The sequence below is a fragment of the Panthera tigris genome, chromosome B2 (assembly GCF_018350195.1).
Source record: "Panthera tigris isolate Pti1 chromosome B2, P.tigris_Pti1_mat1.1, whole genome shotgun sequence".
In the NCBI taxonomy this organism is placed as follows: Eukaryota; Metazoa; Chordata; class Mammalia; order Carnivora; family Felidae; genus Panthera; species Panthera tigris.
Genome location: NC_056664.1, coordinates 147,758,888 through 147,770,244, shown reverse-complemented (window position 1 = coordinate 147,770,244; position 11,357 = coordinate 147,758,888). Strand labels below are relative to the sequence as shown.

The 11,357-nt window shown below is 50.5% G+C and overlaps 1 long non-coding RNA gene across 1 annotated transcript; it reads right to left on the bottom strand.

Annotated features, from left to right (window-relative positions):
- Nucleotides 1-9,525: 9,525 nt before the first annotated feature.
- On the bottom strand, nt 9,526-11,112 carry LOC122238815. The gene is made up of 3 exons (XR_006218006.1): nt 10,934-11,112; nt 10,209-10,297; nt 9,526-9,587 (listed from the first exon to the last, which is right to left on the bottom strand). It is a non-coding gene; the product is annotated as an uncharacterized LOC122238815 (long non-coding RNA).
- Nucleotides 11,113-11,357: the final 245 nt, after the last annotated feature.

The following is an 11,357-nucleotide window of genomic DNA, read 5'->3' as shown; positions in this document are numbered from 1 at the left end:
CGGAGGCCCAGCTTGCACGCGCCCCCCCACAACCATTCGTACACAGTCAGAGTGGGTAACCCTGAGAGTATGAGCACGTCTGAATATATAGAGCGGCAGACCGGGTCCCCTGTGATTTGAGCAAAGGGAAGGAGCCGTGCACCCATGACCCGGTGGGTTTCTCCCGACAGCACCCGCGCCCCACGACTGGGAAGGCAGGGATGTGTCAAGAATGCTGTGTCTGAGCCACAGCCCGTGGCATATGGATACCTTGGTATTTCTGACATCCTAAACTTTCTCTTGAGCCCGCTTTCCCGCCACCTCCTGGACTATTTATTTTCTTTTTGCAGGAAACCCCTTTAATGGCTCATTTGTGCTCACAAGCCCGAGTCTCTCTCTTCTGTGCTTCCCTCTGGGGTTTCCCTCCAGTCAGACCCCCACCCGCCTTTCTCCACAGAAACTGCCTTGTCAGAGTCACCGATGACCTCTGTGTGGCCGAATCCAGCGGTTAGCTCCTGGCCCTCTTCCGTCTGGCTCTGTGAACACACTGGACAGTTGACCAGCCGTCCGTGCTCCCCCTCTTTAACACACAGCCCCTTCTTCACGTGGTCCCAAGACATCACATTCTGCTCGGCCTTCCCCAGACTCACTCCTCTCCTCGGCTCGTGGCTGCTGTTCCTCTACCCCAGGCTCCCTAATGTGGAAATGCCCCAGAGCTCACTCGTCCGTCTTCTTCTCAACCTGTTCTCCCCTCCTTGGATGATCTAACCCAGACTCCTGGCATTAGATGACATCTACACACCATCAATTTCCAGACTGATTTCTCTCGTCCAGACTTCTGGCCTCCCCTCCAGACTTGTGTATCTGCTCGGCATCTGCATCTGGATGTCTAGGCGATACCTCACACTCGTATATCTGAATCTGAGTCCCTGATCCGTCCCCACCCCAAACTCTCTTACCCTTCAGCCTCCCTCATCTCCGCTGATGACAATTCAGGTCTTTCTGTTGCTCAGGCCAAAAATCTTGTAGTCATCGTGCAACCCTTTCTTTCTCTCACATCCCCTGCCTGATCCATTGAGTAAATCCTATTCACTTGACCTTCAACATACATGTAGACTCCTACTACTTCTCATTATTTCCATTGCCACTACCCTGACCCAGCCACCGGCATCCTGCACTGGTCTCCCTGCCTCTACTCTTGCTCCCCTATAGTCCAGTCTCAACACGATGGCAGGAGCAAGCCTGTTACAATGTAAGTCGTATCTTGCTTCTCAGCTCAAAGTTTGTCAATCCTCCCTACTTCACCGAGAGTGAAAGCTAAAGTCCTTCAAAGGGCCAACATGGCCCCACGTGGCCTGCCCCTGCCTCCCTGAACTAGCTTCCTACTGCTCACCCCTTGGTTCACTCTGTTGTGGCCAACTGGTCTCCCTACTGTTCTGTGAGCACAGCAAGGCCTCCCTTGTCTTAGGGACGTTACACTGGGTATTCCCTTTGCCTGAAATACCCTTTCCCCGGGAGTCTCCGTGTATCATTCCCTCACCTCTTTAAAACCTGGGCTCAAGTGTGATCTTTCTTAACGAGAACTATTACACGATTTAAACTAGAGCACTATTCAGATTTCAACTCGTGCCCCCCAAATTCCTCTTCCTGTTCTTCCTTATCCTAGTCTTTTATCCAAAGCATTATCACCTTCTAATATACTGAGTGACTTTTTTATTATTGTCTTAGGGAGAGAGAGAGAGAGAGAGAGAGAGAGAGAGAGAAGGAGAAGGGGAAGAGAGAGAGAGAGTCCCAATCAGGCTTCATGCTCAGTGCAGAGCCCAATGCGGGGCTTGATCTCACTACTATGAGATCATGACTTGAGCCAAAATCAAGAGTCGAACACTCAAGGGACTGAGCCACCCAAGCACTCCTATACCCGGTGATTTTTAAGTTTATTGTGTTGTTCTTATTATTTGACTTCACCTTCAGCTTCTAGAATATTCAGTTCCCTGAAGGCAGCAATCATTGTCATTTTTGTTCCTTGCTGTATCCTATGTGTTCAATATATATGATCCTCCTTAATAATATAAATGAAAGAAAAATGAGAAAAGACGGGCATAAATTGGCAAAAATAAGGCCTCTTGAATTCCACCCCCAGACCAACAGAATACCTTTGTGATGTGTTTGCTGGATAAATAAATCACCACCAACAACAGGTTGTTCTTTTTGTGCTTTCTAATCTGACCACGTAGGACTAAATGCCTCCAAATTTAAGTCCGTTCCTATCCATGTATCTGCACCTGAGATCCACTTACCTTGGCTCTTACCTCTTAGCTGTTGGAGATATTCCAGAATAGTGACAAGCCATGTGAGCAGGAGCTGGGGAACACCAACAGAGGAAATCTGTGACCCGGAGTCATTCTCGTGGAGAGATGGCTGTCCGTACGGCACACCTCGGAGCCAGCAGGCCCGCACTTGGCTTTTCTATCCCCAAGACTTGGTTGGTAGGGCCTGACAGCACATATCAGAAGGCACAGACCTGCACTCAAGGCCAGGAGCAACAACAAAGTCCACCTTCAGATTATTCTGTGAGCGTGTAAGTTCCCTTCTCCCTTCTCAAAGAAGATTTTGATCACGTAGAGGTTGGAGAAGGGGCTCTTGGTGTCTTGAGAATGTATGTATTTAATATTAACTGAGCACTGACTGTGGTCGCAAATGATGGGGCTGTGGTGGTGTAAGATAAAAATCCCTGACCCATGGGATATATTCTGGTATATTATCCTGTGTAGAACAAGTAAATTAACAAATATACAAATAAATACGTTTCAGATAACGATAGACATAGTGAGATGGGAAACTATTCATGAGTAGTTATGAGCACAGAAAGAAAGTGTGGAAACATCAAAAACAATTTCTTACCAACTTTAAAATATAAACAAAGTTGATCGTACCTGTTGCTGACTTTGATCTTTGTTCTGGAGTCTGTGGCAAGCAGGTGTGTGTGTGTGTGTGTGTGTGTGTGCGCGTGTGTGCACGTGTGTGCACGCATACACGTACACACCTGAGAACCCAACCATGGAAGGATAAGCATTTTGATAGTTGCTCAATACAATTATACCAGGATCGGAAGACCAAGGGCCTTGTTCTTAAAGGTAGGGGTTCTTTTTCTGTAACACGTCCTCCCTCCAGACTAACAATGTCCTGTACGCAGAAGACTGTCAGTGAGAATTTTTGATGGAAAGAATGAGTGTGAGCGTGCGTGCAGGAGGACAGGTAGGTAACCAAGTAGAAAATACATAAAGAAATAGCCTTGATCCTGCTTTGTACTTTAGAGTGGGGGTCAGGAAACTCTTCCTGTAAAGGGCTAGCAGTAAATATTTCAGGCTTTGTGGGCCACGTGGTCTCTATTGCAACTCCTCAGCTCTGCGACTGCGGTAAGAAAGCCACCACAGACGACACGCATCCACACGAGTGTGACTGCATCCCGAAAACGGTTCACCAGACGGGCAGAGAGCGGACGGTAGCGGCCGACCACTTGAGATGAGTGCCATTTTGTATGGCGATTGAAGAGAGGCTAATGATGTGTAAGGACACAAGCCAAACCTATAAAGACATCGGAGCCTCTGAGGCACGTAGAGAGTGCATCACCAGGGGAGTAACCTCATTGCCACGAGGCTTCTGAAAGCCACCAACAGCGAGGTCTCCGGCCTGGCTGGACTTTTACTAGGACGTTACGTTGCGCTCCTCTGCACAATAAAGTTCAAGGAATGTTGAATAGATAGGATTGAAGGACCACGGAATGATTGTTGTTCTGAAGTAGGCTTGTCAAGATAGCTCAAGATGGTTTGCCTGGGTTGGCCGACCGCAGATGGCAGGCCAGTCAACCTGGGGCCCGTTTCTGTACGGGCGGTCAACAGAATGGTTTCTCAAAGGGTTGTAAAAGAGGAGGAGGAGGAGGGGAAGAAGGGCGGGGATGAGGACAGAGGACAGAGGGTCACAGAGATCACAATGTGACCCCCAGAGCCTACACTATGATCCGGCACTTGCAGAAGTTTGCCGACCCCCGGCTGCAGAACGGAAAGACCATGGTGACAGAAGAAACCGGGTCTGTAGAATGACGAGGCGCTCACTCTCAACAACGTGAATAGGCCAGGCCATTCTAGGAGGGTGTAGGCCCGGGCAACGCCTTCGCAGTTGTGCCACCTGTCACCTACGGTGTCTTCACGTCCCGTGTCCCAGTGTGGGGCCTAGTACGTCTGCACGGGCTGCCCTGTCCCAGGGCACGGTGTGTGCGGTCCCATCCCAGGAGGCAGTGACGAGGCTCTGGGTCTCTGTTTCCTGTCTAAAGAAGCTGGTCAATTCAGAGAAATCCGTGTTTTTTTCCAGAATAGAGTTTTGTGAACCTTGGCCATTTGCCACTGCCGTGGGTACAAAGAAAGCGCTTCCCCGAAGAATATGATTTGCGTCCACACTTTGCGTTTGGTAGGAGTAGATTTTCTGTCGTCCGTCATTGAAAACAGCTCTCTGTAGGGGCGCCTGGGTGGCGCAGTCGGTTAAGCGTCCGACTTCAGCCAGGTCACGATCTCGCGGTCCGTGAGTTCGAGCCCCGCGTCAGGCTCTGGGCTGATGGCTCGGAGCCTGGAGCCTGTTTCCGATTCTGTGTCTCCCTCTCTCTCTGCCCCTCCCCCGTTCATGCTCTGTCTCTCTCTGTCCCCCCAAAAAACAAACAAACAAACAAACAAACAAACAAACAAAACGTTGAAAACAGCTCTCTGTAACTGAGCACAAGGTTGCAAACACATCCGGACAGAGAATGTGAGACTCTGTGACTCATCAGTGTCATTAATTTCCAAGGTGCCCTCACTGGCTCCCCCTGCAGGCGGGGCTTCAGATGCAGAGAAATGGTTGCAGATAGGCGTGTTTGTAGGAAATGTTCTAATATCTGACACCATAGTAAATTTGTTTTAAAAATACAAACTAAGGGGCGCATGCGTGGTTCAGTCAGTTAAGCGTCCAAGTTTGGCTTAGGTCATGATCTCATGGCTCGTGAGTTTGAACCCCATGTCAGGCTCTGTGCTGACGGCTCGGAGCCCGGAGCCTGCTTTGGATTCTGTGTCTCCCTCTCTCTCTGCCCCTCCCTGCTCATACACTCTCTCTCTCAAAAATAAATAAACATGAAAAAAAAATAAATATTTTTATTTATTTAATATATTAATTTATACATTAATTAATACATTATTTGTTTATTTTAAAAATTATTTATTTATTTATTTAAATACATTCTGCTTGATTTTGTCAGAACCTAAAACTGCCCTGAAAAAAAAGACCACTAAAAACAGTACATCCATGTTTGAGCCCACCTTCCAGAGAATTCTATACATGATGAGACCACTGTGGTTAAAAAATGCCCACAGCTTCTAATATGTGGCGTTTGAATGTTCACTCTGTATTGTCCTGCACCACCCTGGTGTTGTTGGATTACACAGTTATTTCCCCTTTTGAAGCATAAGTGAATTAATTCCTGTGGGCTTCCTGTACTTACTGAGCAATGTCTGGGGGATGAGGAGAAAGAGGTGTGACACCAAGAGGGGTCAGAGGCCTGGTCTCTCTCTCAGGAGCAGCTGGGAAGAAATACAAGTCAAAAGGGACGGCTGGATGGAACCGACATCATGAAATCACAAACCCCAGTGCACATGTGGACTTCGGGTCTTGGGATCCTGAGGCTGGAGCAAAGCTAAGGGCTGGAGCACTGCCGGGGGGCGGGGCGGGGGGGGCGTCTGATGGCGGTGTGTGGGGGTCTGATGGCGGTGTGTGGGGGTCTGATGGCGGTGTATAGTGGTCTGATGGTAGTGTGTGTGGGTCTGATGGTGGTGTGGAGGGTCTGATGGCAGTATAGGGGGTCTGATGGCAGTGTGGGGGGCCTGATGGCAGTGTGTGGGGTCTGATGGCAGTATGGAGGGTCTGATGGCAGTGTGGGGGGATCTAATGGTGTGGGGGTCTGATGACGGTGTGTGAGGGTCTAATGGTGGTGTAGGGGATCTGATGGCAGTGTGGGGGGGTCTGATGGCAGTGTGTGGGGGTCTGATGGTGGTGTGGGGGTTATGATGGCAGTGTGGGGGGAATCTAATGGTGTGGGGGGTCTGATGACGGTGTGTGAGGGTCTAATGGTGGTGTAGGGGATCTGATGGCAGTGTGCGGGGGTCTGATGGCGGTGTGTGGGGGTCTGATGGTGGTGTGGGGGATATGATGGCAGTGTGGGGGGAATCTAATGGTGTGGGGGGTCTGATGACGGTGTGTGAGGGTCTAATGGTGGTGTAGGGGATCTGATGGCAGTGTGCGGGGGTCTGATGGCAGTGTGTGGGGGTCTGATGGTGGTGTGGGGGATATGATGGCAGTGTGGGGGGAATCTAATGGTGTGGGGGGTCTGATGACGGTGTGTGAGGGTCTAATGGTGGTGTAGGGGATCTGATGGCAGTGTGCGGGGGTCTGATGGTGGTGTGGGGGGTCTGATGGCAGTGTGTGGGGGTCTGATGGGTTGTGTGGGGGTCTGGTGGCGGTGTGCAGGGGTCTGATGGCAGTGTTGGGGGTCTGATGGCAGTGTGGGGGGTCTGATGGCAGTGTGTGGGGGTCTGATGGGTTGTGTGGGGGGTCTGATGATGGTGTGTGGGGGTCTGATGGCGGTGTGTGGGGGTCTGATGGCGGTGTGTGGGGGTCTGATGGCGGTGTGTGGGGTCTGATGGCGGTGTGTGGGGTCTGATGGCGGTGTGTGGGGGTCTGATGGCGGTGTGGGAGGTCTGATGGCAGTGTATAGTGGTCTGATGGTAGTGTGTGTGGGTCTGATGGTGGTGTGGAGGGTCTGATGGCAGTATAGGGGGTCTGATGGCAGTGTGTGGGGTCTGATGGCAGTGTGTGGGGTCTGATGGCAGTGTGTGGGGTCTGATGGCAGTATGGGGGGTCTGATGGCAGTGTGGGGGGATCTAATGGTGTGGGGGTCTGATGACGGTATGTGAGGGTCTAATGGTGGTGTAGGGGATCTGATGGCAGTGTGGGGGGTCTGATGGCAGTGTGGGGGGATCTAATGGTGTGGGGGTCTGATGACGGTGTGTGAGGGTCTAATGGTGGTGTAGGGGATCTGATGGCAGTGTGGGGGGTCTGATGGCAGTGTGTGGGGATCTGATGGTAGTGTGGGGGAATCTAATGGTGTGGGGGGTCTGATGACGGTGTGTGAGGGTCTAATGGTGGTGTAGGGGATCTGATGGCAGTGTGCGGGGGTGTGATGGCGGTGTGGGGGGTCTGATGTCAGTGTGTGGGGGTCTGATGGCGGTGTGGGGGGGTCTGATGGTGGTATGTGGGGGTCTGATGGCGGTGTGTGGGTCTGATGGCGGTGTGGGGGGGTGTGATGGCAGTATGGGGGGTCTGATGGCAGTGTGTGGGGGGTCTGATGGCGGTGTGAGGGGTCTGATGGCGGTGTGTGTGGGTCTGATGGTGGTGTGGGGGGTTCTGAAGGTGGTTTGGGGGGGTCTGATGGCAGCAAGGCCTGGGAGGGAGGGAGGCTTGCTGGGGGCACTGGCTGCACCTGCACTCGCCCTGCTCCAGCTCCCTACGTGCCCCGCCGAAAGAACATCTTTCTGGCTCTTCTCTGTTTCTTTTCTTTAGTTGATCTGCCCTTTGTATGGCTCATAGATGTACTCTTGTGGAGGCCAAGCCCTTATTCTCGATCTGCCTGACCTGACTTGGGACACTCACCATCTCCTTTGTGCGGGATTAGCGGGCACGTTCACAGCCAGTCTTTCTCTGTGCTTCTGTGTCGCTGGCAGGATCCCAGCTGTGCCCTTGTCTTCACCTCCATGTATCCTGGGACGGATCTAAGCCCGTGGTGGGTTAGCGATAGCCCAGCATGTGCCCTGCACCCCAGCCCCAGGCTCTGAGTCAGGAGACAGCTGCTGGGAAAAAATGCATATTTGGGGTGCGAGCATGACCCTTTTCCTTCCTGGGCTGAGCGCAGTGCTGGGACTTAGTGTCACTGTCTTGAAACCATGAAGGAAATCCAAAGGCATTTCAGCAAAGCCAACCAGGGGCCCTGATTGAGCTGTGAGCTGTTGAGTTACCGACCTTGGAACCACCCAGCCCCAGGCTTCTTATGTGAAATACCAAATCCCAGCTTTTTGAACTCTTTTTCACCAGATCTTCTGTTGCCTGTAACTGAGAATATCCCACCAACACATAACTTGAACAACAGAGGTGACTGATTGAAGATCCCCCATGTGGTAGAGACAGAACTGGGCAGTGTCGTTTAACAGAGGACATTCGTGGGGCGCCTGGGTGGCTCAGTTGGTTAAGTGTCCAACTTTGGCTCAGGTCACAATCTCCCCCGCCATGGTTTGTGGGTTCTAACCCCACGTCGGGCTCTGTGCTGACAGCTCAGAGCCTGGAGCCTGCTTCAGATTCTGTCTCCCTCTCTCTCTGCCTCTCCCCTGCTCATGCTCTGTCTCTCTCTGTCTCAAAAAAAAAAAAAAAAAATTAAAAAAACAACAACAGGACATTCGTGTTTTAATGTACTATAATGACAGCATGGTTGGTCCACATCCCACAGAGCGAGTGAAAATTCCAGTTGTTTGACAGCTACAAAACAGGCAGAAATGTTGGTAATTGCTGAAGACCAAAAGAAGTCAGTTTTTTGTTTTATTTGTTTTTACCGTCTCTTAACTCAGAGCCTTGCAACAGGACACTTGCTGTACCTGAAAGTTCGGTATATGCCTGTGAATCTGGCATGAGGGGGACAGACAGGTGGTGGAAGGAAAGGCGTGTTTTCTTTTCTCCTTTGTCATTAGCTTGGGCTGCTGTGGTCATGTCAGCTGTAGCCGGCAATAAGGCTCGACCTTACGTTCCTGGTTTGAATCTGAGTACTCACTGACCCAGTTTGGGCAGAACAGAACACGTGGAAATCAAACTTGGAATTAGGTCACGAGTATCATGACGCTGACAGACGTCTTACCTTTTTGATACGGGCCGATCTCGCAGAAACATGTTTGCGTCATCGGACCGCAAATTCAGAACTGGCATTAGGTCCGACAATGGCTGACGACAGTTTTGCTTAGCATATTTAAAGCGGAATCATTATACATTCTGAAATTAATATTTCCATGGCAATGTCAGCATAGCCACCTCATGCAAAAGTCATCACTCATGGATTGTTGCTGTTTGCATCTTAATTTAAAGACCGACGTGTGGACCTAACAATAGGGCCGGATTAAGCATTTTTAGGATTACCTTCGTATCAAAATACCTTTCTCTGGTGGATTCATGTATTTTAATGCCAGGGTTATCTCAGGCTTTCATTTGTTTCAGAAGGCCGACCAAAAATAGGATTTAAAAAGAGTGATCATCAAAATGGCAATGATGCACCCGTCTTTGCACCCCCGTGTTTGAGCACACCGAGGGGTGCGTTGAAAGGAACGGGGAGGCGGAAGAAGCTTTGAAGTATGCACATGGCCATGATCTAGCTGGTAGCGGTCATCTTAGCTTTTAGGAAGGCAAAGGGGAGAGCTCATCAGACCACGGTTCCAATGCCACAGCGGGTGTTTATGTGCAGCAGCTTGTAGGGCCAGGTCACCCGAATCAGAAAGCTGGGAAGAGAAAGGAGGGCTCTGAACTAGGCGGTTCTTCCCGTCCTGTTGTGCGGCTGCTTCTCCGGTGTAGAGAAAACGTGGGCTGACCCGTGACAGGTGATGGCAGGTGTGGAAAGGCCCCCCTCTGACCTCAGCCCTCTGGGATCTCTTTTTTTTATTTTTTATTAAAAACAGTTTTTTAACGTTTATCCATTTTTGAGAGACAGAGAGACAGAGACAGAGCATGCATGGGGGAGGGGCAGAGAGAGAGGGAGACACAGCATCCGAAGCAGGCTCCAGGCTCCCTGGCTGTCAGCACAGAGCCCGACACGGAGGTCAAACCCACGAACCGTGAGATCATGACCTGAGCCGAAGTCAGACGCTTAACGCACTGAGCCACTCAGGCGCCCCAACCCTCTGGGATTTCTCACTATGCATTCTAGCCTTCTCATGGAATGTGTGGTCTGAATCAAATTTTGGGATTTCATTGTATTTTCTTGTCTTATTCTCAAATTATTTCTCATTTTATTATTATATAATTTTTAAAGCTGCTGGTTAATTTTTTAAAAAATTATTACAGTGTGGGAGAAGAGGCCCTGTTTTGTCCTCTTTGAGGCTGAGGGCAGCCTCAGCACGTACCTGTATTTGGGCACCGATTGGCCAGGCTTCCATCCGAGCTTCTAGCTGAATACAAGCACTTCTAACAGGCAGTTAGATGACATATTTTCCTGTTGCAAAAGGAAATTGGTTTTGGACACACTCTGTAATTGTGCGTTTTTCAAGTTAGAACTCCATGCTGTTTGTTAAAAGCCCCCTTTGGGTTAATTACCAAGCGCCTAAATGATATTTGATTATTTTGGAAGCAAAATAGGCATTAGGAGAATGCTTCTGTGCCTGGAGACCAGTTGAGCGACGTTCTGTTCTCTCATTTCGCTTTTGCGCTCGACACATCCTGAACCACATCTGCCTTCAAACAAACCATCACTGCGATACGGCAGAGAGCAGCACGGAACCCCCTTCCCAAGGCCAGACTTTAGGTCTTCGATGTACTTAAGACAGCGACACTCACATAACTCGCTTCTGCCCCTTTGTCCCGTCTCTGATACCTTCCCCCACGCGCTCGCACGCTGGAGATAGTGACAGAATGGAACAGAGGTGGGTGTGCCTTTCTACATGTGGGCTGTCCCGTGGCTTGAGGGGGAGAGCGTGTCATGTGGCTCCTGCTTCTCCTCGCCTTTTTCCAGAGTGGCTCCTGCCGCCCGCGTTGGCGAAATCACCGGACACTTTCCATTTTGCCCCCTCCCTCTACGCCTGTGCACAGCTGTTGCCCATTTCCCCCCGAGCTGCCGTGTCTCCGTTTTGACCTGTGTTCTGCAGCCGGGAGAAATCTGCAGGGGCAACTCGGTGAGTGCTGCGAACCCCTTGAGAATGAAAGATGCCGTAGCAGCGAAATCCTGGAATTCAGTTTATGAAATGGCCTGAAGACTCTCCGTGACACTGGGCCCAGGACGTCTGCCCTCTAAGCCTCGGAGGCAGATGGAGATGTGGGGACACCCAGGAGGAAACGTCCGCTTGTTTTCCGAGTTAGTGTAGCTCACTGATGACGTCGTAAGATCGCTATCACCTAGGCGATGGAACATGTTGCTATGGGAACCTCAGATCTGTCTGATAACTGTGCTTCAAAATGTTGACAGTTGGAAAAGCCTCCTTTTTCTGTACAGCAAGCCAATAGGGGCGTGTGCACAGAGGGTGGGTTTGTTTAAAAAGTTAGCACTTAAAGTTTACTAA